This window comes from Dermacentor variabilis, chromosome 6 (assembly GCF_050947875.1).
Source record: "Dermacentor variabilis isolate Ectoservices chromosome 6, ASM5094787v1, whole genome shotgun sequence".
NCBI lineage: Eukaryota > Metazoa > Arthropoda > Arachnida > Ixodida > Ixodidae > Dermacentor > Dermacentor variabilis.
In genome coordinates, this window is record NC_134573.1 from 82,977,648 (window position 1) to 83,005,182 (window position 27,535).

Sequence of the window (27,535 nt, forward strand, 5' to 3'; positions counted from 1 at the left end):
GCGACTCCTCAGGTTATGCGAGGCAAGGCGTGGACTAACAAAACGGTGGAAGAAACAACGACTAACTAAGAAGCTAAAGAATAAGATAGCAGAGGTTACCAAGGAGGCAGAGTAATACGCAGCTCAACTCACACGACAAAGTTGGCAAAAGTTTAGCGACTCACTGAATAGAACCCTCAGCACCGCAAAGACCTGGCGTATCCTCAAGGCTCTAATGGACCTAACCAAGACCAAGCCAGAAAGTAACAAGGCCATCCAAACACTAGTACACCACTTTGAAGGGACAGAAGAAGAGCTACTGGAAAAAGTCCGTGTAAAGTGCTACGGGCAAGATAAACCCGAAGCGTACACGGAGAGATACCGAGGCGAAGAAAACCCCGACCTAGACAGACCCATCACCAGGGAGGAAGTTTTCGCAGCAGTTAAGGCATCGACCCAGAACACAGCAGCAGGTGCGGACAAGATTGGGAACGCACTAATCCGCAACCTAAGTGATGAGGCAGTCACACAGCTGACGAACTTCCTCAACTCACATTGGGAAGCGGGGACACTGCCAGAGGAATGGAAACATGCAGAAGTAGTTATGATCCCCAAGACAGGGAAAAATCTAGTAGAAAACCTACGGCCGATATCACTCCCTTCGTGCCTTGGCAAGTTGTACGAGCGGATCGTGACAAGGAGGCTACAACGATACATGGAAGACAACGATATGTAGCCCCAGAGTATGTTCGACTTTCGCCCCAAATTATCAACCCAAGACGTCCTACTACAAATTAAACAAGGGGTTCTAAGCAACATCCCCTACAACGGAGAAAACATAATGGCACTCGATGTCAAAGGAGCGTTCGACAACGTCAGCCACGCGGCCATCCTCAAGAGACTGGACGATCTCAACAGCGGACGAAGAATTGACGGCCATGTGACAGAGTTCCTATCAAACAGAACAACCACGGTGGGATTAGGAGACCTGCGGACAGACAAGTTCCACACGCCTAACAAAGGAACCCCGCAGGGATCCGTGATCTCACCGGTCCTTTTCAACATTGCAATGATTGGGATAGCCATGAAGCTACAAGAGATCGACGGCATACATCACGCAATTTATGCCCACGATATCACTGTCTGCACCAACCAAGGCTCACCCAGTCAAAAAAAAGAACGACTACAAGCCGCAGCAACATGCGTGGAAGAATGTGTTAGGGAAAGAGGCCTCGCCTGCTCGACGGAGAAGTCAGAGCTCCTGGGAGACAGAAGAGGAAAACGCTCGAACAAATCAGCGTCACCCTAGAAGGACAAAATATACCAGAAAAAGAAAACCATCAGGATTCTGGGATTGTGGGTGCAGAGCAATCAACGCTGCACACACACCATAAACCTACTCAAGCAAGCGACGGCACAGGTGGCACGTATGATCACCCGCGTCTCGCAAGAAAGAAGCGGCATGAAGGAGGAAAATACAGTCAAGTTCGTTAAGAGCCTCATAATCAGCCGGGATACCTACGCCCTCCCATATTACAACACAAACAAAGGCGAACGGGATCAGGCCGACGCCATCATAAGGAAAGCAGTCAAAACAGCGCTTCACCTGCGGGCCAACAGCTCGACAGAGAAGCTCCTGGCCCTCAGACTCCACAACGCGTTCGAGGAGCTCAAAGAAGCACAATTAGGGTCGCAGCTACTCAGACTCCAGCAGACTACCACGGGCAGAAAGTTCCTAAAAAAACTGGGGCACAAAGAAATTGAAAGGGAAGAACAAAGAACGGCAAACCTACCCGATGAGTATCGCAGTACCATCACCAAGAAACATGGACCCGAATTTACACACAGCCAGGCGGAACACTAGGGCAAATATGTAGAAAAATACCTAGCAACCAAGGCGAACACGGACGGTATACACGGACGCCGCGGTATATCCTCGAGAACGAAGGGAAACAGAACAAAGAGTCGTCGCGGCAGTAATAGACTCGGATTATAGGGAAATCTCTTGCGCGTCGGCACGGGATTGTACGGTAACCGATGGAGAGGAAATGGCTGTTGCTCTAGCAGCTGTTGAGGGCTGCCGCACAAATAGATCCCTTATAATTCTAACAGACTCCAAGGAAGCATGCCGAAACTACATTAACGGCAGAATCGGTCAAAAAGCGCTCCAAATCTTCCTCCGCGCTGGTCAACAGAATAAACGCATTAGACACACCATCTTTTGGATACTGGGGCACACTGAGATTGAGGGCAACGAAAGGGTCGATAGGATCGCTCGCGAGCATACAAACCTAGCGGACCTAAACAGAGATCCTGAGTACTTCATGACAGTAATCCCAACGTAGTCTGACATACTAAGTTACCATAGAGGGACGAGGATCAGATATCCCCTGCCTCACAATACACTCACTCAACAACAGGCAGTTTACTGGCAAAAGCTGCAGACAGGAACTTTCCCAAATTTACATATGCTACGCAAAATGTTCCCAAGTCAATACAGGAACACATTCCCGGGGTGTGGCGCAATACCCACACTTTATCACATCACATGGGAGTGCAATACGAATAAGGCATTCCACAAAATAGAAAATCCGAGTGCGGAGCAGTGGGAGAGCGTGCTCTCCAACGGCGACCCTAGCCTCCAACGGAGGCTGGTACACCATGCCCGACGAGCAGCCACGCTCAGTGGTGCCCTGGAATAGGGGCGCCAACCATGCAGGCCGCAGATCGTCATCAACCAATAGAAGGTGAAGACATCCGGCCCGACCGCTGACTTACTCTTTCTAGAGCAATAAAGTTTACTTCCTCCTCCTCCTCTGCAATCATCACTCAATCAGGGAACTCGTCTTCTACATCAGCTACAGCTTGTCTGTAGAAAGAATTTCCCTGAAGTGTCAGTGATAAAAGCGGTAAAATATACTACTGTGCCTCTCGTCTATACTAAATTACATCGAGCGGCATGCGGTGAGCATTCGCTTTGCTTTATTTAGTTTTAGTTCATAATAATTTACAACCTTACTAACTCCCATATCCAATCAGTTCACGATTAACGGGAGAAACTTATTTTATATGGAATCCAATATGTTTAATATCGGATCATCCGTTATAAAGGTTATGGTGCATATAGGTCTTTTTGTTTCACAGTCTATGTCGTTTCAGGAGTCTTTACGGGACGAACAGAGGTGTGCCTTAGCCGATCAATGCCTCCTTTACTAGATGCCAGCCGCGTTGTCCGTAAACTCGGTTCCTGGCCCTCTCCCTTTTCTCTCCTCCGCGAAAAGGCAACGAGCGCCACTTGTGGCGCACGTCTGCAACCTAGATCACGTGCTGCGGCCTCTGAGATTACCATGGCGTCTGTTGCCATCTCGGAGGCCCGCGATAACGCTCGCTAACAGACGCCCGCGCATATAAAGCGCCGGCGGAGCATTCAGCCGCGGCTGCCACATCCGCCGGAAGTTTAAAAGGCAACGAGCGCCGCCTCACGGAATTTATGCTGAACTAACTTCAACTAAGGGAACCGCCGCCGCAATGGGAAAGCGAGCAACGCGGCTGGCATCTAGTAAAGGAGGTATTGAACCGATAAAGCGTGAAATGTCTACAACAAATTGCGCACTTCTCGGCCGCCTGATGATCCCTAGTTTGGTTAATTACACACTGTATGACATAGTTCGGTGTCTTAATCGCGTCCCCTCTTCCTCGGATGGACAAACGTACTGCCAAGCTACGCCTCTCTGTAGGCCGCCTGCTAGGCTAAATTTAGTACTGACTGCGTAATACGCGGCGCGACTCTGGCGCCATCTCCTCACGCACACATTCACGGTCGAGTAAGCTTTAACGCGACAGCGTTAACCTGCCCGTGTCGCATAAAATCCTGCGTCGGCGTCCGGCTATCACCGTCGGTGTCCATTATCGGACGTAGTCTCGGCAAAACGATTTTCGACGTGACGCAAGGAACGCCGCGGCGTTCACAGACCTTCGGCGGCGTCCGCCATTTGAGCGCGCAGGCGAGACGGGCGTCTCGGGGGCTACGGAGCGGCGCCGCCACTTTCTTGCATTACCTCCAGCTGGCGCTCGCCTCCGTCGCATCATAAAGCCCCTTATCGCATCACGGCCAACACAAGAAGCAGCGTTTCTACCACAAAGCCCGCCTTCGTGCATAGCATTGGCAGCCGGCATTTCCAGATAAACAGTACGGTTACATACGCTCCAGCTGCCGGGAAGCGTGAGAAGCAGTCCGGGATACTTGAATGCGATCGCGTTCCACACTTAAAGGCGAAGCTTAAGCACCTTCCAAATATTTTTCATTTAAACAGCCACATCAAAGTAAATCACGTGGCATTTATTCAAGGATTATAAAGCTTACTTTACGATACCTCTTGTGGGGAGCTGGGGCTACCGTCTAATGTTGCTATCGTCACTATTCGTAGTTCATGGACCCGCCGAGTTCAAAGATGGTGGGCGCGAACCGTGTGTCTTGATGCCCGATTCTTATCTCCTCATTTCTGGACACTACCTGTAGAACGCGGGGACGCCATACCAAGGAAGCGTGAGGAAATTTATTACTCCTAATGAGCGCAGGTTTCCCGTCGTTTAAATGTACCTGCTATGGCCGAGTAGGCACTCTCAAGTTTAACCATTCCCACTCGCATTGAAAAACGTTCTGTAGAGCTATACTCCTATAACTATTTAGCTATAGCAGTAACTATAACTAAATAGCTATAGCTATTTAGCTATATATTTAGCCGGTTGAGGCATGGGCGGCGTGTCAAGCGCATCAACTGTGCGCGCGACCCATGCGTGATCGACTAATAGCTTGCTTCCCCTGCACAACGATACCAAAGCTAGGCGCGTAGGTTGCACGGCTACAAGCATAGAAACGATAATGTAATAACAGGTTTTCGTTACATGCAGCTTTAGCAAGCGACCGTTTGTGGCCGATTCACGACGCAAGCTTACAATACCCATCTTAAAAGACGAACCGACATCATCCTTCCTGCACTAGAACATTGCAGAATTTTAGGAGCAAGTAAGTTGGACGGTGCCCAAGCTAAACTTACGGCTATCGGCAGGCTTGACCTTCCCCTCACCCGTGCACAGTCTTCGGTATACAATTCAGGTGCCTTTAAACACAACCGCTGTTCGCTCCGGTCTCGCCCGGACCGCGTCTACCACCCGCAACGGTATTCACCCTCGCGGAAGGGAGACGGAAAGCGGTACTGTCCACGATCTCGGGCTTTCGGGCGCTGTCGCTGTTCGCTCCCTTCCTGCCGGGTCTCGCCGATCCACTGCAACTGGCTTCTCTGCAAAGCGCGAAAAGCGGTTTACTCTTTCAGGCGCTGTGTACACAATCGTGCACACTAATATACGGATGGCATGGCTCGTAGAGAAGCAGTGCGGCGTTGAAAAAAATAAGAGGAATAAGAGCGAAGAAAGAAGACAGCGTTACTCAATGAAGGTGCGGGTAAGAGTATGGAACAAAGATCATCACGTGACATCGTTAGAGTCGATCTTAGTGGTATAGTGCTTCAGGAAAATTGTTGCTTGGCTTAGTAGGTATTTGCCAAAAGGCATATTTGAGGCAAAAAGCACCCGTGTAATCAGGAAGACACATCGACGACTGTAAGCCGTGTTGTCCTCAGTCTTCCGCTTTGTGACAGTCCTCTTTGCGGCAAATACATTTTTCAAGCAGTACAGTGACCTCGCCTATCTCTTCCTTTAGAGTTAAACCAAAATACGTATTATTTCCGTAATTATTTTTACAACGCCAGCTTCTCAAACGTTCATCCCTTTTACGGACGTCCGTAGGGTGCGTTCAGGGTTGACTAGCAAAAAAAAAATCCAACTTGTCAAATGAAGCAGCGTTGAAATGTTGCTAATGGTGAGGAGGGCTTCCATGTGAATGAATATGTTTCAAAGCACCTTCACTGGGATTTCGAAATCCGCGTGGGTCTATAGCCATTCGCTCTAGGGTGACATTTTTTACTTACGCCATTGAGCTAGTGCGTTTGGGCCTTTAAGGTGAAATAAATGAAATGACACTGCTGGAATCCTATGCGGCGCCTTAATTTATGAAAGGTTCACGGCATCTGTGGTATGGTATGCAAAGGTACTTGGTAATCGTGTGTTGCAGAACACGTGAACAACATTTCTCTTGCATTGATCCAGCTGTCGGCGTCACACCTCTCTTCAAAAAGATATGCGAGCAGGACGATCGTATAGCACTGTTGTCCACAGACACGTACGAAGCGGTTTGAGGCTTTGGCCGACAGCCCCGCCGTAATCAAGGGTCCAAGCGTCCATAATTGTTCAATGCGCGCGCCTTTTTCACAGTATTTCGCCGCACATACATTCATTTATGTTAGGCATGTACTCAGGGTGATAATTTTTATATTTTACGGAATTTTTGAAGACAGCCGGTTGCAGATAACATAATTCTAGTCCTTCAGCTAGATTATTCAGAGATGCGGACATTACTTGAACGAGAAATGAAAACATCGCTTCAAGTAATCACAAAAATCACGAATTTATATTCTCGAATAATTACTTTGCGGCACGTATTGTTTTTTACGAGTTGTAGCCGGTTAGTTTGCAAGGCGTACCCAATGAAATTTCATTTCCAGAACGACGCCAGTTTCGAAGCATCAGCCATCACAGTAGCCGTAAAAATGCACTGTCATTCCACTTACTCTTAACAAAATACTCCATTTTTCGCATTGAAGCACAAAGGTAACTCGGACGCCCATTTACTTCGTCCCACACTTTGGAAATAGCATCTAGAAACTGATGTCATCCTGGAAATCCAATACAAGTGGACACGTCCTCGAAGCGCAACGGTAAGAATTCGTAAATTAAAATATGTGGCGTAAAGTAATTAATCCAAAATATGATTAGTGAATGTTGTTAATTAGTTGGACACGTGTTACCATTTCTCGTGCAAGTAATGTCCGCTTATGCCATCTTTCATCGACGATTCTTAAAAATTCCATAAAACTTAAAAATTATCACCCTGTATATAAATGTATTCAGTTGCTGCAAGGCTGCATGTTAAATGTTCATGCGCTTGAAGCAACAAATACAATTAAACTGCGTCAAGGTATCGAGCGGGTCGTCGAAGTTCTACTAAGAGCACATGGCTTGAGCTATGGTCGGCTTACGCTTTCAGCTCGCAAAGCACTGCCTAAAATGACGGGGGAAATGGCCGCTGAATCTGATTTAATAAAACAGGTAATTCCTACAATTTCTATGTCCCTCGGTCAAATAAGGTTTCACTAAAGGAAAACACCCCCCAGAGACAACAGCACACAGACTTAAAATTTTAAACTCGACTTTGAAAGAGGGAGAAATAATAACAGACTATTCGCTACTTTTATTTGCGCCTTCAAAGTGGAGGCTCTGAAGTTCGGGTCGCCGAATGATGCTAGTTACATCTCAGCCCAGCTCGATTCGCATACAACTACCTTCAGATCTTTCTGGCAGCGAGAGCCCTGTGCACATCTACTTGACACAAAAATCGACGCTGCCTGCGTGAGAGGAACACACTATAATTCTTTTTTTTTTGGGGGGGGGGGGGGGGGGGGCTTTTTGACACACATTGCTCTTACGCTCCAACCATAATCAACGCCTATATTGCGAAAAAAAATTTTCGAGTGTCGAGACAGCCAGACTTCAACAGTGAATCTACGTACGTGCGTCAAGTGAAGCCAGTCACTGGTAGCATATGGTGCCGCTATTTTCCTAAAAGGCCGTGTCACACTTACCCCCGGTCCTTCGCCATGAGCCAATGAGCCGTCGTCGGCGCCGTTCCACTGCCCCTAGCACAGTCGCTCTTCGCTCCAGTCCTGTCTCCGCGATCCTCCTGGAAGGGTTTCTGCTCGAAACGTGCAAAGAAAGTAACCTATAATTAATTTCCCGTAAGAAAAAACTAACGAATGGTGATCTGCTATTGATGAGAAAGACGTTCATGAAATGTAGCGACAGGAAAGACGAAAGAAGCGAGCGATTAATTTTCCTGAAATTGCAAGTTCTCCGATTCACTGCATAGTCCATTTACAAAATTTGTGAGAGTCATTCTAAGGTTACTACGCCATGGACACCGGGTCGTAAATGGCTTTCATGGTTTAGGCTTATCAACCGTAGCGTGTACTTGAAACGGTTCAATACGAACAGTCTTCTAAACAAACGCGTAGCGTACGTTCTCTGTCACAAACAAACACGCATACGCATATTTGATGAGCCTTCAAAAGCATGGCCCATCAACAAAAATCAAATGCACACGCATTTGGATCTTTAGTCAAAAATCAATTGGCAAATTTTTTCCTACGGACGTCTATGTAGTTCCACGGCCAATGTAATGCAGGCTTCAATTGTCTGCTGTAGTTGCAGCCACTGGAGACGAGCGGCCAGACAACGTAGCAGGACGCGGTACTTACGAAGGAACGGCAGGAGCGTGGGAGAAGAGCAGAACGGCTGCTCTTAAGTCAGCTTTAGACGTAGAACAGCAGGCAAAAGCTACGGCGTATCGTTCGACAGACTGGTGCTTCCACCTCCGCTGCCTTCCTCGAGCCGCCGTCTCGCCCCACAATGGCGCCGCCTCAGCGTTCCACGCTCGAGCCACGAGACTCTCACGTTCGCCTCTTCTTCCACGTCTTTTCCCTCGCCCGTTACAATATCAGGCACGGGCCTTCGTCGCGTTCGTCGTCGTCTTCGGGTTTTCTTTGCAGCGGTGGCACGCGCACGGTAGCACGCTCCCGTCGCGACACATACACACGGGAATTTGCACTGTACGATTTCGACGCTCCCTCCTTCGCGGCGATAGTAGTAGTAAATTCGAGGCTTACTCGGAAATTTATGAACACTCGGGGTGCAATTGCGCCGTACCGGTTGGCGCTGTCTCGCCGTTCTGCTATCCCCGAGGTATGCACGGCTTGCGCGTGGAGAATTAGGACTACTACAGAAACGTGCGTTTGGCTCGAAGAGCGACAGCGTCGTGCTCAAGTTAGCTTTGAAAAATTCTGCTAGTCGTGTATTCTCGCCAACCTCTGCCTCATTATACCGCATCAACTTCCCGGAAACTGAAAGGCATTTGACCTTGTAGCAGTTGTTACTCATCGCATTTGCTGTCAAGCAACAAGCTGAGGACTTGGATTGGAAACTCCAAAAGAGGGCACCTGCGCTGTTCCTGAACCTGTGCCCCTAGTTCGATTAATTACACACAGTATGGCATAGTGAGGTCTCTTTAGCGCGACCACTCTTGCTTGCATGGACAAACGCACTGCCAAGCTACGCCTCTGTACGCCACGCGCCACGCTAAATTTAGTTTTGATTGCGTAATACGCGTTGCGACTATGGCGCCATCTCGTCTTGTGTCCCAGACATTGGCGCATACGCACTATGGGGGATTGGCCAACAAGCAGGAGGTTTTTCGTATGCTTACAAGTAAAGCCAAATTAGATTTAATTGTGGAGCGTGAGGCTAGAACTGTAATTTAGACGTGTGATGAAAATATTGTTAAGAATTTTGATAAAATAAGCTAACGTCAATAAATGAAATAATAGAAAATATTGTTGATTTTAGAAAGTCAGCAAGATACTCTTTTTGTATCTCTAATGAAATTGAAAATTGCAAGAAACGCATCCTCACGCCCACATTCATCGTCGAGCAAGCTTTAACGTGATAGCGTTAACGAGCCCGTGTCGCAGAGAATCCGACGTCGGACGTTATTTGGGCAAAAAGATTATCGAACCACCCATACCCAGGCCCTCCATCTCACGCAATGATTTTGGCGGACTAATTGAATTGATCAAGCTAAAATACGTGGACAAAATTGAAAACTACGACTTACACAACCTCTACACACATCATAGTTCTCGGATTGCAATTTAACTATGCGAGAAAACACGAGAAACCCCTTCACACACAGAGACCGGCCGCGGCGTCCGTCATATGCGCGCGCCGGCGCGATATGTAGCGGCGCGCCCAGTTCCTTGCAGCACCTCCAGCTGCCGCTCGCGCACGTCACAATCGCATCACGGCCTACAGAAGAGGCCGCATTTCTGTCACAAAGCCCGCCTTCGCGCACAGCGTTGGCAACCAACGTTTCCCGATAAACATTACCGTTACATGCGCTGCCGGGAAGCGTGAGAAGCAACTAAGGTGGTTGCTTGAGCTAGTTGGTAATTCATGATCAAAAATAACGTACAGAGCGAAGGACAAGGACTGCGAAGACGACATACACAGCGCTGACTTCCAAAAACATTTAATTGCGTTGCCACATTGTGTGAATATATACAAGAAAGGGCATGCGCAGAAAATGAAAGATAGTCACATGGGGTGTTCTAACACCAAGTCACTGAACTAAGAGCATGGACATCAGAAAAATTTTTAAAATAAAAAAAAATAAAAAACATTGCGATTTCTATCTGTTTAAATACGTGACTTCACCAGGGGTGAGCGCGATAGAGGGGGCACTAACGCAAATACTACCAAGTTTTCTGATGAAATCAGCTTCCACAATTTCCCGGGTGAGCTGTGAGCTGTGTCTCGCTAAAACTTCAGTATCTTCAAACAGGGGCACGCAGCCGCAGTGCCGGCAACGGATGCCCAAGTAGCCTTGTACAGTGCTGTAGACGTTGTTACAGAGTGCTCTCTTTGTCGATCGTTTAAGCACCTGCCTGTCTGTCCAACATATTTACTGCCGCAAGACAGGGGAATTCGGTAGACTACACTTGTTGCGCACGTCACAAAACTACCACATGTGCATGATGTCTCCCATAGGCTAAAGAAAATTCGGCTGCGTGCATGAATCACAGTCGTTTTCTCAGCCCCGGAAAAATTGGCAAGGCTCTGTAAGCGTGTAAACGCGCCTAAATCGCATCAGAGTTGATGTTGTGTCGAGCACAGAAAACGTTTTGTGACGTGTGCAACAAATGTAGTCTACCGAATTCCCCTGTCTTGCGGCAGTAAATATGTTGGACAGACAGGCAGGCGCTTAAACGATCGATTCTTAAAATTTTTCTGGTGACCATGCTCTTAGTTCACTGACTTGGTGTTAGAACACCCCATGTGACTGCCTTTCATTTTCTGCGCATGCCCTTTCTTGTATATATTCACACGATGTGGCAACGCAATTAAATGTTGTTGGAAGTCAGCGCTGTGTATGTCGTCTTCGCAGTCCTTGTCCTTCGCGCTATACGTCATTCTTTATCGTATGAAGCAGTCAGGGATTTTTGAAGGCGAAGCTAAAGCGCCCTCCAAATTTTTTTTCATTTGAACAGGAATATCAAATTAAATCACGTGGCATTTAATCACTCATTCCAAAGTTGCTTTACGATACAGCTAGCGGTGAGCAGGGACTACCGTCTAATGTTGCTGTTGTCACTATACGTAGTCTATGGGCCCGCCTTGTTCAAAGGTGGAGGGCGCGAACCGTGTGTTTTGCTGCCCGACTCTGTTCACGTCGTTTCTGGACGCTACCTGTAGAACGCGGAGACGCCGTACCTAGGAAGCCTGAAGGAATTTAATGCTTCTCATGAGCGCAGCTGTCCAGTTGGGGAAATGTGCGTGCTATATCTGAGTGTTCTCTCTCAAATGTGACCACTCATGCTCGGATCGACAAACGTTCTGTCGAGCTATACTGCGATAGCTCTCTGAACGCTGAGCGAGTGGCCAAATTTAGCGCCGGTTCCTTCATGCGCGGCATGTCAAGCGCGTCAACTGTGCGCGCGACCCATGCATGATCGTCTAATGGCTTGCTTCCCCTGCACAACGAAATCAAAGCTAGGGGCGCAGGTTGCACGGCTGCGAGGATAGAAACTATAAAGTAATAACAGGTTTTCGTTACGTGCAGTTTTAGCAAGTGACCGTTTGTGGCCGATTCACGACGCAAGTTTACAATACCCATTTTAAAAGACGCACCGACACCATTCTTCCTCTACTAGAACATTGCAGAATTTTAGGAGCAAGTAAGTTGAACGGTGCCAAAGATAAACTTACTGCTATCGGCAGGCTTGACCTTCCCCTCACCCGTGCACAGTCATTCTTCGGTACCTTCGCGGTGCCTTCAGACACAACCGCTGTTCGCTTCGGTCTCGCCGGGACCGCGTCTACCACCCGAAACGGTATTCACCCTCGCGGAAGGGAGACGGAAGGCGGTACTGTCCACGATCAGTAGTTTTGAGCACTTCCGCTGTTCGCTCCCTTACTGCCCGGTCTCGCCGATCCACTGCAACTGGCTTCTCTGCAAAGCGCCAAAAGCGGTTAACTCTTTCAGGCGCTGTGTACACAATCGTGCACAATAAGATACGGATGGCATGGCTTGTAGAGAAGCAGTGCGGCGTTGAAAAAAATAAATAGAGGTATAAGAGCGAAGAAAGAAGACAGCATTATTCAATGAAGGTGCGGGCGAGAGTATGGCACTAAGTGCATCACGTGACATCAATAGAGTCGATCTTAGTGGTATAGTGCTTCAGGAAAACTGCTTCTTGGCTTAGTAAGTATTAGCGGAAAGACATCTGCCCAAGAAGGACCGTCAGCCGTGTCGTCAGTCTTCCGCTTTGTGACAGTCCTGTTTTGTGGCAAATACGTTTTTTCAAGCAGTGCAGTGACATCGCATGTCCCTGTCTTTTGAGTTAAACTAAAGAATATAATAAATTCCCTAATTTTTAAAACACCGGCTGCTCAAATGTTCATCCCTGTTACGCGAGGTCCGTAGGTGCGTTCAAGGGTTGACTGGCAAAAAAAGAAATCCAGCTTGGCAAATGAGGCAGCGCTGAAATGTTGCTAATGGTGAGGGGAATTTGCATGTGAATCTATCTATTGGAAAGCACCTTCAGTGGCATTTCGAAATCCTCGTGGGTTCATAGACACTCGCGATAGGGCGACGTTATTTTTGTCGTACGCCTAGCAAGAGTTTGCACTGAACTGCTGAAATCCTATGCGGCGCCTTAATTTAAGATTGATTCACGGTATCTGCGGAACTTGCGTAGGTATGCAAAGGTACTCGAGAACATGTGTTGCAGAACACGTGAACAAGGATTCTCCTGCATTCATCTAACTGTCGGCGTCCTCCTTTTCTTCAACAAAAAAATATGCCAGCACGGCAATCGGAGATAACTGTTTTCCACAGACACGTACGAAGCGGTTTGACTCTTTGGTCCACAGCCCCCGCCGTAATGAAAGGTCGAAGCGTTAATAATTGTTCAATACGCGTGTCTATTACACCGTATTTCGCCGCACGTGCAATTACCTTATGTTGCACAAGTATTCAGGGTGATCCTCCTGAAACTTTACGGAATTTTTAAAAACAGCCGGTTCAGATAACAATTCTAGTCCTTCAGCTAGATTATTTAGAGAGGCGGACATGACTTGAACGAGAACTCAAAACATCGCTTCAAGTAATTACGAGAAATCACTAATTGATATTCTCGATTAATTACTTTACGGAATGTATTGCGACTTACGAAATGTAGCCGGTTAGTTTGCAAGGCGTACTCAATTAGAATTCACTTCCAGAACGACGCCAGTTTGCAGGTATCGGCCATCAAAGTTGGCGTAAAAATTCACTATTATTCCACTTTTGACAAAATACTTGCATTGAAGCACAAAAGTAACTCAGACGCCCATGTACTTCGTCCCACACTATGGAAATGGCATCTTGAAACTGATATCATCCTCCAAATTCATTTCAAGAGGACACGTCCTTCAAGCTCAACGGTTTGGCCTAAAGTAACTAAGTCTGAATATAATTTCGGAATGTTCGTTAATTAGTTGGATAGGTGTTTCGAGTTCTCGTGCATGTAATGTCCGCATAAGCCGTCTGCCAGACTATATTTAAAAATTCCACAAAACTTGAAAATGGTCACCCTGTATACAAGCGTATTCAGTTGCAGCAAGGCTGCAAGTTAAATGTTCATGCCGTTCAAGCAACAAATTTATTTAAACTGCTTCAAAATGTCGAATCGGTTGTTCGATTCTGACTGAGGACATGAGTGATGACCAGCCTACGCTTTCATCTCGCAACGCACTGCCTGAAATGATGGGGGAAATAGTCGCTGAATCTGTTTTAATAAAACAGGTAATTCCTACCATTTTTATGCCCCTCGGTCTAATAAGGTTTCACAAAAAAACCCCACAGACTCCAGCTCACCAATTTAAAATCTTAAGCTCGTCGTTGAAATAGAGAGAAAGAGAACCGACTATTGCCTACATTTATATGCGCCTTCAAAGGGGAGGCTTGGAAGTGCGGGGCGCAAATGATCCTAGTTGCATATCAAACAAGCTTGATTCGCATCCAAGTATTCAAAAACAAGGCCCTTCCACAAAACAGCAACTGCAAACACATTTGGATATTAAGTCAAAAATCCTTCCCCAAACTGCTTTGCACCGATGCCTCAGTAGTTCCCCGGCCAGTGCAATGCAGGCGTCGATTATCTGCTGTGGCTAAGCTGCTGCAGCTGGAGTATCTGCATTGTCTATAGCAAGATGAGATACTCACGAAGGAACTGCAGGACCAAGAGCAGAGCGGCTGCTGTAAAGTCAGCTTTACAGACGTAGAACAGAAGGCAAAAGCTACGACCTATCGTTCGACAGACTGCTGCTTCCGCCTCCGCTGCCTTGCTCGAGCCGCCGTCTCGCCCCACAATGGCGCCGCCTCAGCGTTCCACGCTCGAGCCACGAGACTCTCGTGCGCCTCTTCTTCCACGTCTTTTCCCTCTCCCCTTGCAATATCAGGCACGCGCCTTCGTTGCGTTCGTCGTCGTCTTCGCGTCCTCGTTGCAGCGGTGGCGCGCGCACGGTAGCACGCTCACGTCGCTACAATCATACACATGGGAATTTGTACCATGACATTTCGACGCTACCTCCTTCGCGGCGATAGTAGCAGTAAATTCGAGGGTTACTCGGAAAATTATAAACACTCGGGGTGCAATTGCGCCGTACCGGTTGGCGCTGTCTCGCCGTTCTGCCATCCACTACGCATGCGTGGCTTGCGCGTGGAGGATTAGAAGGGACTCCAGGAACGCGCGTTGGGCTCCAGGAGTGACAACGCCAAGCTCAAGCCCCTTCACGGTCCGGTCACTTGGCCATGCCGGAGTCAAGGAAGCATGTTGGCCTCCACTGCTGACACGGGCCTTGTGCGCGCAAGCATTAGCATTTCTGCTGAGGAGTTCAGTCCATACCACACCGCGGCGAACGTCAAGATCAATTTGTGTGATAATTTCTTTGGACGCTCAACAACGTCACCTATATTCGCTCGGGAAAGACGAATAGCGTTGTTTGCTATCACCCGAGGAAAACGGACCCTCCGTAAAGCAAGCATTAGCTAGGCTGCATTTCCATACTTTCAATGCTGCGGTCCCAGTACTTTAATGTCACGAACGGCTTGACGTCTTTTTGACAGGAATCAACCAACAGCAGAGTTCTAGGAAGTGCAGGCGACACAGATGGCGGTTATTCTTAGAAGGAATGCTTATATCTGCTTCAGAACGTTTAGACCATTTGAAATGGCGCGACCTATCAAATAGAATGCATGCGGCTAGTAAAAAACGTCCTACTGACATTTCGTGGTGCTGACTGTGGCCAAGGCTGTTGTCGCCTTAGATGATGGACCTGTACGACAAAAACAGCTCACTGAACCCCGGAAGTGGTACATAGGCAATGAAGCAACAAAATAAAGGGCACAAAGTGTCAAGGTAATGTTGCAGTGTTGTTCATTGCGAGTCAAGCAATGGGTACTGTACTCTTAATACTTGTATGCAAAGTTCCACTAAGATTTTTATAACTTTCGCAGGACAGGGTGTTAATTTCATCACAGCAGTGCACTGCACATTGACTGTTGGCGCCATCATACGGCGGTTTTTTCACGTTCGCAATATTTTTAACCAATATATGCTTTAAAATGCTGTGCCTTTGACTCGGCGTTCGTCTCAATTATTGTGTGTCTCGTTTTACTTCGTAACTTTTCTGCATTGTACTTGAGCAGTCATGGAAGCCTGGTACTAATTTTGCTCTTTGTATGTTTACGGGTCTGCGTGCGCCGAATAATAGGTTTTTGCATGCAAGCATTTTTGAACACGAAGTAAGTTTGTTTCACCATGTTGAAACATTGTAATTACGTTGCCATAGGTAAAATCATTTTAACTAGTCAGCTGTTATACAAGAAGATCGTCTACTTGGCTCATGTTGGCCCTTGAAAACTGTGCTAGTTTTTTTTTTTTTTTTTTCTCGCCATCCTGTGCCTTAATATACCGCATCACCTTCCCGTAATCTCGGCGGCATTTGATCTTGTACCAGTCGTGTACCAGCGATAAGCTCACGATTGGGGGTGGAACCTCCAAAAGAGTGCACCGTCACTGTACCCGAACCCGTGCCCCTTGCTGCGGAGAGGTTGGCTTGTCAGCATAGCCCAACCGGCCAATGGCTAAGCATGCTTTACAGGCCCAATTGCCTCATCAGATTGATTTTATGCCCCCCCCCCCCCCCCCCCCGAAGTGCAGCACAAAATCCAACACTTCCTTAGACAGAAATAAACGGTAAGAACCATCTTTGCTCCCGCACACCAAGCAATCTTAAGACTTTCGCGGCGAGTTGGTGCATACTTGATTTGAAAATTGTAACGCCGCTAACACATGCATCCACAAAGTAACAAGGGCGAGACAAGCGTCCTTGTTACTTTGTGGACGCATGTGTTAGCGTCGTTACAATTTTCAAATCAACAAGCAATATAGTCGATGTGTTGAATATTCCTATCTAATCGATAATGGATATTCTGACTACCTAGTTTTGGAATAGAATACGAATATCAAAAATATAATCGACATTATTAGCAATTTTCGAATATTCGCACAGCCCTCAATTAAATATAAATACGTGAAGCATGTTTCTCGCCTCCAACACACTTAGAAAGCGCTATCACGTTTCAGCTAACTTTTGCGGACGATAAATTCGACCCAACTATATTGCAAACCCATGAAATTAAAAAAAAAATTGAAGCCCAACGCAGTTCCCACATTGTTCTCACATCGGCCGCCGTCAAAGAAAGGAAAACGCCTGCTTTTCTTTCATTTCATTTCCTTTCGTTTTCAGCATCCCCAGAAGCTAAAAAGTTCCGTAATGTGTCGGAAATTCTATAACACCGGCGGGGAACGGCTTTAAGAAAAGGAATAATGTTAAGTTTTTACGCATGAATTTGAGAATGCGTCCCAATTTTTCAAATCCAGATTAAAAGCGCCCACCCTTCTGTCTGTGACCTTCCGAACGAGAACCATATCACTTAACAGCTACTTTTTAGAGTTATGTCGGCATGCACCGTGCCGTAAGACGCCAGCAAAACGTAAGAATATCGTGTACCTGGCACGATTTATTCGCGGCTTGTCACCGAAAACGCACCAGGCTCACTGCGCTTGGTCCCTTAATTCGGGTAAAATGTACGCGATGCATGCTGGTTTATCGGGAAGCGAGGTAAGCGAAATTCAAGCGCCTGCACTGCCTACTTTAATGACTCTTCGCGCAAGCCCTAAATGCGTCTCGTGTATTTTTCGGCACACTCGGTAAAGGTGGATTTATTATAATTACCCAGTGCGCGTATATATATATATATATATATATATATATATATATATATATATATATATATATATATATATATATATATATATATATATATATATATATATATATATATATATATACGTAGTCACAGCAATATTCTACAGACGCATCACCGTGTAATCATGCAGGGATAGCACGGCGCTGCAAGTACTCGCAAACATAAGCGACTGCTAAGGAAAGAAGAATGAAAACGGCCCAGTTCCTTATTAGCAGGAGTCAACCTCAGACCCGTTATGTGAAGTACATGTGCGGCGCAAACGATCACGCAAGACGAGAGAGTCGACATTCGTTTTGCATGCCCCGTCTACGCTACGCGTCGCCGCACTTAAGTTTGTAATATCCCTGTAACATAAGCATCTTCTGCAACAATGACTTGCATGTTTAAAGGGCATCGTTAGTCTATTCTAGTAGTCACATGGAGTGCATGGCTCGTCATATTGCGCCTTCAACGTTCCACAGGAATTCCTCACGAAGAGGTAAAATGCTAACCCGCATGAAGTTCCACGGACGGGGCGCAAACTTCAAATATTAACCTCGTTTTCTATAGCTATTGAGACAATACCGTTTGCGTCGCTTCACTCGACGAGAAAGGAAAGAACAGCGGGGGTGCACGGGGACCGACTGTTGCCATTCATCTTCCCGGTGCTCTCTTTCCGACCAGCGACAAAACACTTACTCTCGCCAATATGCAGACGGCGCGCACACTCCTGCAGTTAGTCCGTTGTGGGTTGAAAGCGCCATTTATAGGGTTAGCTGCGCAGTTACTTATACTTTAATTGCTAAGCAAGCTTATATTGGCGTCCTGTTTCCAATGGCACCATTTGAAATTGGCGCATCCGTCGTGTACCACCTGTTTTTCGTGTGCATTTTTGTGCCTTTCCTGTCATATGTGATAGCACCAACGCCAAATTTCAACCCTTAAATCGTGACGAAGCCGTCATTCTCATTCTTATTCTCAAATTCTTATAAAGCCGTTCTCAGTCTCCTGATTGGACTCAAAAAGTGCAACCGAGTTCATATTTGGTGGGAATCGGGGTGCGTTAGTTACGATCGTCACTGCAGAAGTGAAGGTAGGATAATGATCTCACTGCAATCCACGAGCGAATAGTCGTCCTTTCCTATCTTTCAGGCATTGTACGAATCTCACCGCATGATTCCAGCATTTTCGGAGCAAAACATTTTATACGGTGCACCGATTATTGGTGATGTGGTTGAATTCCGCCCTCGGCATTAAATCATAAAGTACCGGCGCACTAAAGCATTACATTGTCAAAGCATTGTCATTTGAGAACAAATAGTGGTAGCAACTTCCTAATCGGCTGTGGCGGAGGGCAGGCAGATACGGATGGATGCTCATTCTACGAGTTTTAACTACGCTATTTCAACTGAATTCCTTATTTCGCTGCGAGGAACTGCTGTTCGAGCATTATACGCATGCTTTAACATTTTCCTGAAACAACTAAATATGACATCAACTTCAACTCATGCCAGAAATAGGGCCCATAGAGGCCGGCGTAACGTCATATGCAAGCAAATCTCCTCTCCCCTCCGTCTTAGCGAGTGTCCCTTATGAAAGATATTTAAAACTACTCAAGCTGGTCGAAAGTGGTCCAGTATTTTGCAAGTTCCCGAAAGCCTCCTGGATATTTCTTGCATTGAGTCATTTAACCTCCGAATACGCTGTTAGCATGGTCATACAGCCAGTCCTGAGCTTCGATGAACCCCCACAGACCGACCTCAATGCGCATTGTATTTAGAGAGACGCTGAGTGGTAACAGTCAAACAACCTCAATGCCAACAATTGCTCAGGGACTTTTTGCCCTCAGAAAGATTCTATACTAATTGGCTTTAATTAGAATCTATACTGCCTGCGTGAGAAACGCCCACAATAGCCAAAGCCCTTACACTGACTCTTTAACGGGCTGTAGAACGCTATAGTCCAATCACGTTACGCGAAGCCGTACATAGCACCGTTATATTCCAAAATGCATACAGTTTCATCATAAAGGCGAAAAAATGAATGCGATAACAACATGTTAGAATATTACACGAAACGTAGGACTCGTAGCTCTATTGGCAGTATGAAATAAAGTTAACTTAAACTAAGTAAACCGGAGCTGTTGAGCGAGATGTCCTCTCTTTGATCCTTCCATAGGAAAGTTTTAGCTTTAATAATTAAAGCCAACGTCTTAGAAGCTTTACTGCCCCTCTTTTCTGTAGGCTACGCTTCAAACGTCAACGTCTTCGTGATCCGACACCGCAGGCAGTGAACAGACGCGCCAATAGAATTGCATCATTTTCATGTTTGAGTTCTGTTATTGTTCCGCAGTAATTGAGTCTGAGATCATTTTAGATAAGACATGCGCTGTCGGTGTTTTGTTTCACGACATTTGTTTGTGGTCTGCCATTCTCAATATTCTCAGGAATAATTTTGTCATAATGTAAGACCTGGTAGGACCAACTGGTATGGCAATACAACCCGCATGTACCAGATGTCATATAGCATTGCATGGCATATGGCACACATATACCTAAATATATAGGGAACCCCATTGCGACCCTGATCATAGAAATTCGCTTCGAGTGTCCATATAATTGCTGTCGCGATAAAACGGGCAACAGTGGTTCGGCAGCAGTGGTTGTGGCCTAAACTTCGGTCCTAACCATTGGCTGAATTCTTGCGCATATTACGTGGCCATCTGAGCTCAAGGTACAGCACGGTACAGCACTTCGGCAGCCCCTACTTTCAAGGCGGACACCTTTCGAGAACACTGCGCTGCGTGCGGTGGCTGCCGGCGAGGACAAGACTTCTTAAGCGGCTGGCTCTGGACCGCGCTCTTCATTTCGGCAGCAGTGGTTGTGGCCTAAACTACGGTCCTGACCATGGTCAAAATTATTGCGTAGGTTAGTGCTTTAGTAATTTTTTTCGTAGCCCTTCACAAATACCCTCTGTGCCGCCACCACTGTTGCCTTTTCGCTCAGTGTTTTACTGCTTGTGTTTATTGCTCTGTGTACTTAACCATGATGCCGACTAACGCTCAGCTGGCCACGAAAATTGAAGTGATCGTTCCGAAGTCGCAGAGATGCGCCAAAGCCTGATAGCTTTTAACGACTTGTGCGAATCTGTGAAATCAAGGAATGACAGTCTTGTGCAAGAAAACAAATCCCTGAGGGATGAGCACAAGTCCCTCGTGGATAGTAACAAGAACTTTATGCAAAGTGTTGGTGACCTAGAGCAGTACTCGCGGCAAAACAATGTGGAAATTAGGGGCATCCCAAAAACAGACCGAGAAATCTGCCTGTCAATCGTACAGATCTTGGGTGAAAAGATCGGCTGCCCTGTGGCTGCTCCTGATATATTGTTCACCGCGCACCTGCTAAACAGGGAACTAACATCATAGCACGATTCTGCTCTAGGACAAAAAAGGCTGAATTTTCATCCAAAGCGCGAAAGGCCCGACTCACTACGACCGCTATTGGGCTCTCGCATAAGCCACCGACATCTACTTTTGTCAACGATCATCTAACACCGGAAAATAAGCGACTTTTTGCGCAGGCGCTAGAACTTAAGAAATCTAAAGGTAGGAAATTTCTGTGGACCGACAACTGCGCTATCAAGGCCAGAAAGCCGGAAGACAGCCGTGCGCACCGCATCTCCCGTGTGACTGATCTAACTATCTTCACGTAATCACATGTCGTTCTCTTAGCACTCACTCATCTTTACAATTTATCATGACTGAGTCGTTTTTCACTTGATCGAACTAATTATCTGCTGAAAGAAATCAGCCCACGCTATCTATAGTGCATCCTAACATCCGCAGTATTCGAAGGCACCACGATGATCTTGTCCCGTTTCTTTCCATTCTGGACCATGCTTTCTCTTTCATTTGCCTGTCTCAGACGTGGTTGTCATTCCATGACGGAAATCTGTACGGTCTTCCCAGTTATACTTCTGAATACTGTCACCGCGAAGGACATCGTAGCGGCGGTTCGGCCATATTAGTAAATTCAAAACTGTCATATAAACGCCGTCATGACCTCACTTTGTGCACCTGTCTCTGCGAATCTATTTGGTTAGAAGTAGATCAAAGTAACCTTCAGTCAAGCAGTAACTTGTTGCCGACCAATCGTAATATTATAATTGCGTCCATCTATCGCTCACCTTCATCTTACATTGAATTCTGCAGAGAATTGGAGCAATTACTGAACAAGTTAACTGACGAGAACAACGACATTATAATTTGCGGTGACATTAACATCCATATAATTGACCCTAACAGTCAGTCATGCTCTGAGTACGTTAGCACTTTTCTTAGTTATGGATTTTCTTCGCTAATTCATGCTCCAACTCGGTGTGAACAAGGTGGTTCTAGCACTCTAATAGTTCATATCCTTTCCAGCTTACCTACTTATAATACCACGGATGGTGTAGTAAACTATGATATAACAGACCATTATCCCATATTCTTTAGCGTAGGCTCTGTAACATCTAGACTCTCTAGAAAAAACACCAGGTCACTCTTTGATTCAAATAAATCCATTCACCTAATTCGCGCGGCTGACTGGACTGACGTGTTTCAGGAGCAATGTGCAGAAGAAGCTTTTGCATATTTTTCAGCGAAGATATCAGAGGGCACTAATTTATGCATGATTAACTTCACCGTGACGTGCTGGTTTAGTACACCAAGAAAGCTTTGGATCAGCAACCGTTTAATGCGATCCATAGTAAAGAATGACAACCTTCGCAAAGCTCAGCCTTTTAATACCACATTACGTTCACGATTGAAATATTCAAATGTTCTTGCAGCCACCCAAAAATGTGCTAAGCGTAATTACTGCGAAAACAAGATTAGACAAAATGGAAACGACTCCAGACGAAACTGGCAAGTTATTAAAGAATTTTTAAACACTAATACCACTGATAATGGCATATCATGCGTCAGCTACAATTCAGTAATTTAACCGACACTAAAGACGTCGCTAACGCTTTCAGTAACCATATTAGTGCTATAGTTGATCTACAGCCTGAACCACCCTTACCTAGTTTACCACGCAGTCCCTATTCCTTTTATTTACACCCTACAACTTCACAAGAAGTTTCTAGTATCATAACATCACTCAAAACAACTGGGCCTGGACTTGATCTAATTCGACCATCGAAAATTAAGCTCGTGCATAAAGAAATTTCACCGGTATTTGCCGACGTAATAAATTATTTAAAGATGGCGTCTTTCCCAAAAGCCTCAAAATGGGTAAGGTAATCCCAATTTTAAAAAAGGCAATCGTGACTGTTTGAATAAATATCGTCCTATTTGCATTTTGTCTTTCTTTAGCAAGATAATTGAAAAACTTATTCACAAGCGTTTAACTAATTACTTATCCAAATTTAAGCTATTATCTCCGTATCAATTTCGTTTTAGAGAGAATTTGTCAACTGAACTTGCCCTTATGTTTACTGACAAAGTTAAATTAGCTACAGACGAAGGCCTATGAGTAGGTGCTCTCTTTATTCATTTCACTAAAGCGTACGATACAATTAAGCACCTCTTCCTCCTGCACAAACTAGAATCTTGTGGCATTTCTGGCTCGCCTTTGCAGTTAATTCGGGACTACCTAACAGACCGGCCACAAAGAGTCCAAGTGAATGGTTCCACCTCTTCACTTAAAGTTATTAATAGAGGCGTCCCTCAGGGTTCATTACTTAGGCCATAGTTATTTTTATTGTTCATTAATGATTTGCCACAGATATTAACGCATGCCCACTGCCTTCTGTACGTATGCTGATGACAACCATTTTTGTATGCGACGAAAATTCCGTCACACTAGTAAAAAAAATTAAACAATGATCTCGCTATTGTTCATGCATGGTACTTGAAAAACGCTATATATCAATCCATCGAAGACAACATTTATGGTATTTCATTCCTCACAAACATCATTCGTAGATTCCTTAGTCGTATCCCTTAATAATCACATATCACAAGATCTGGGTCAACCAAATTTCTAGGCATTATCTTAGATAAAATTCAACCGTTCTGCCCAATCTCTTGTCCAAAAAATTTATTTTCGTATTCACGTCATTGTCAAATCACGCTCCTTTTCTAAGCCAAGTATTCTCTTGTTTTTGTATTACGCGTATATTCACAGCCATCTTTCATATTGCCTCTCATCATGGGGTAACACATACTTCACTCATCTCCACCAACTAGAAGCTTTACAAAAGCAAGCGGTGCGAGTGATGACATTTCAACCTTTTACGTTTCACTCTGCTCCCATTTTTCGTTCCCTAAACCTTCTCCCCTTGCGCATGTAATTAAATCATAAGCTGTTGCTAATAATGTTCCGCCTCATAAATACGGATCTAGGTATTGAAAGTGTTACCCGTACTGACCTCACCAATAATAATAACACAAGGTTTTCCGCACGTCACAATTTGCTCCTTCCTAAAATTCGAACTATGGGAAATCTACTGTCATGTTTTCAGGCATATCATTGTGGAATTCGATTCCATCCGATATCAAATCATGTGCATTTGAAGCCTTCAAGCGCAAGGCTAAGGCGTATTATATTAACTCGTTACCGAACTCCTAGTATACTTATTGTGCGATGTAAAGATTATGAAATATATTTGTACTGTACTGTTCCTAATTTTCTTTTTATATATATTTTTTATTTTTCTTCTGTCTCTTAATATTTTACAGCACTGCTTGTTCCCCATGCTACCACGATCAAGTTTTGTATTAAAACGCTTTCTTTGTTGTTGTTGTTTGTTTTAGTCCTTCCCTATGAAGACTTTTCCGCGTTGCATGTTCCACACACTACAACCCCGCTTTTGTATTCAAAGCTCTGTTTTTCTTTCTTCATTTTTTTATCCAGTTTTCTTTTTCCTGACAAATAACCTTTGTATGATGTAGCCTGCTACTGTTGCCACAATTGTACTAACCCCCATTTATTTCCCGTTTAGAAGGTGCCCCCGACAGTTTTTACTTCGGGACCTCCGATTGTGCAATTATACCTCACCTGTTTGTACTACTGTTTGTACATACTGATAAAAATAAATTCAACTTGAAGTAATAAAAGAAAGCTGAACTTACTGTTCCTGGAGGTCTGGCCGCTGTGGGCTTCCGTCTTGCCAAGGGCGCGCTGATCCGCTTCGACTGCCTTTACCGTAAAGCCTAAAAATCGAATGCAATATTCAGAGCCATCCTGATTGATAATCTGCTTACTTCTTCATTTGATATACAGAAGATGAAAACAGCAGTAAATATTCGTGCTGCTAGATGCATAAATTACTGGTCCCCCAGTGCATTGCACATTCTACGAAAGCAACAGTGTTTGCGAAAATGGTTGTTATCAGTTACTGCTAAAAACATAGAGATTACTCATTTATGGATTCGCACTACATATTAACGTGTTCCCTTTTCTATATGCAAGCCTATTCGCACGTAGAACATTTTCTCAGCTCGTTTCTGATCCAACTCGGTCAGCAGTAAACTGGAGGGTCAGTATTAAATGCTGCCAGGGAGGCATCACTCGGCACTGTCATTCCGCAGTCATGGCAACTGTTAGCGTCGTGAGAAACAAAGCGGTTAACAGTGATGAAACACGGGAATATGCTGGCGCCAACCTTTTGACAAAGAAGTTTTTTCTTCGTGTGGGCAACCCTGCGGAAGTGAACCCAAGTCCCCAGGTCGAACGTTGGCTCCTGCGCCATTCATCGTTCGAAAACATTTCAAGCCTCCCTCTTACTACTAGGTTCTGTATTTAGCTAAAAAAGTATATCTTTGTAAACCTCAAGATATGAGTTTCTTGAAATGTGAGCCTCTGCGTCCCTAAATACGGCACCGCAACCGCCTACGCGTTGAGTAAAAAAAAAAACATTAATGTCCTGCTATGCACCCGAAAAGCGCAGCCCAAAACAGGCCGCTCCTCAGGTGCATCCGATTTAAAGATTAAAAAGATTGGCAGACAATAGGAGGTACTAGAGCTTGGGCTGAAGTTTGTGCTGTTCAGAAAGACGACGAGGAAATCTCTCAAGAGCATCGGATGACCTGTGCGCATAGTGTATGTAGATAAACACGAGTATGATCGGCAAGCCTTTTTCAGTCACGTCTTAGACGATGCGTCGAAATGCTTGGCGCAGTTACGCAATGATAGGCTATTTATTTTTTACAGGAGTCCAAAGAAGCTCATGCATGCTTCGCACCACGAATCAAGTGTTGTGTGTTTGCAAGGGTAACTTATAGAAAGAGCCCGAACAAGCAAGTGAACTGAGGTAGGTGGGTGTAAAGCATGCAAGGCTGATAGGTAGTGAGAACGGTAGTCCGGCCAATTATCTGAATAAATTAACAAATTGGCAAATTACGTCGAACGGCATTTATGAGTAGTTAACGGCTTCACGATGCTCGCTTTATGAGGGCGGATACAGTCCGGAGTTTCCAGCTTTCCAGGAAGACTATCGGCAAAGCTAGCGAACTCAGACACGTACTACCCAGACACGTTATACCCAGCCTACAACTCGGACCCGTCACGCCAGCGACGCCAAGATCGCCGAAAGTATGGCCCCTGTATAGCACGGAGGGTTAAGCGTTGCCCGCAGCTGCGTGCCGATCGGCTGTTGCCACGCAACGCACGCACAACTGTTTCGCGGCGAGCAAGCGCTCTCTCGTTTCGCGAAGACTCAAACTCGAGACTGTCTCTAGAGTGCATCCGAGCTGTAGGCCAGCAAGCTGCCGACCAGTCAAGCTAGCGCTTGATTATATCTGCATAGAATTTCATACAATTATACTTGAGCGATCTGACGCACTAGTATCCAGTTGCAAGACAACCATTTCTTCAAGAACCTAATGCGTTATAAATAATTAGGTCAACATTCTCAAAGTTGTCCGGCAGCAGGATTTTAAAACAGCACATCTGGCACAGAAATGCAATGCGAAACCATTACGCCACGGACGCATAGACAAGTGGAACCACTGCAAGTATCAGGGATTATGCATCCTCGCAGAGCACTAATCCCTCCTGCGGAAAAAAAATGTATACATCGTTTTGAAATGTAGGCCAATTTAGGACCCGATAAAGCGTAATAAACGCAACCACACGAAAGTCTTAAGCCCCAAGCACGAAGATCAGTCAAATCCATATAGTATACCCATCATTCCCATGGTGGCCGAACGATCGCCCCGCCATAGTTTCCTCTAGTAATTGTAGGAAACTCCATGGCACTCCGGTCTAACGGCTACGGCGTGCGATAGGACGCAGTTCAATAATCGCCGAATGCCGCCGGTCACCATACAACAGCACGTGACACCATACTAGAACGCCCAATGCACCCTGTGAGCGCGCATGCGGTGGTACATGCAGTGTTTCCCGTCAGCTCCAGCCTCACACCTCTGGTCTGCGATTGATGAGGCATCGACCTAACGCAGGTGACCACTCCAGTCACGCTGTGGGGGTACGTCACACCACATGTCCTCCGTTGTGCAGGAAACTAATTACGATCGTTAATTGAGACGTTTATATGGACACTCCCGGCGCATTTCTGCTGGCACCGTCGGTGTCGCCGTGAGAACCAAGGCTATGAAATCGCCCGCGCGCGACGTACGCTGGATGTGCAAGCAAAAGCGCGCGAAGGTGAGTCGGCGATCGCGGCTCAGTGTCGTGCAGGCGACAGAAAAAAGCGGGGAGGAAGGCCCCCATCTTCATTTAGGCTAAAGCCTCCGGGAGGAGAGTAGGGAGGGGGGCGCGTTCAATTCCTATATTGCTATATCCGCCTGATTATATTGTTCTCGTGCCTTCAACTAGACGTCATGATGCGATCACCATACTTAGGCTACTTCACGCACTCTTCAAGGGCCATCGGTCCATGTGTTCCACTTCTCGATGTGAATCTGGGTCATTGGGCATGTGCCACTAAGTATGCACGAAAACATATGTGCCGCTCCTTCAATAAACA

The 27,535-nt window shown here is 45.9% G+C and overlaps 1 long non-coding RNA gene across 2 annotated transcripts in view; it reads right to left on the bottom strand.

Annotated features, from left to right (window-relative positions):
• LOC142584900 (uncharacterized) overlaps positions 1 to 27,535 on the bottom strand; it is a 55,754-nt gene that overhangs the window by 14,901 nt on the left and 13,318 nt on the right. For both annotated transcript variants that reach the window (XR_012828978.1, XR_012828977.1), the window contains exons 4-7: positions 24,678 to 24,758; positions 11,971 to 12,214; positions 7,737 to 7,846; positions 5,037 to 5,279 (exon numbers count right to left, since the gene is read on the bottom strand). This is a non-coding gene — a long non-coding RNA (uncharacterized LOC142584900). The remainder of the gene's footprint in view (positions 1 to 5,036; positions 5,280 to 7,736; positions 7,847 to 11,970; positions 12,215 to 24,677; positions 24,759 to 27,535) is intronic.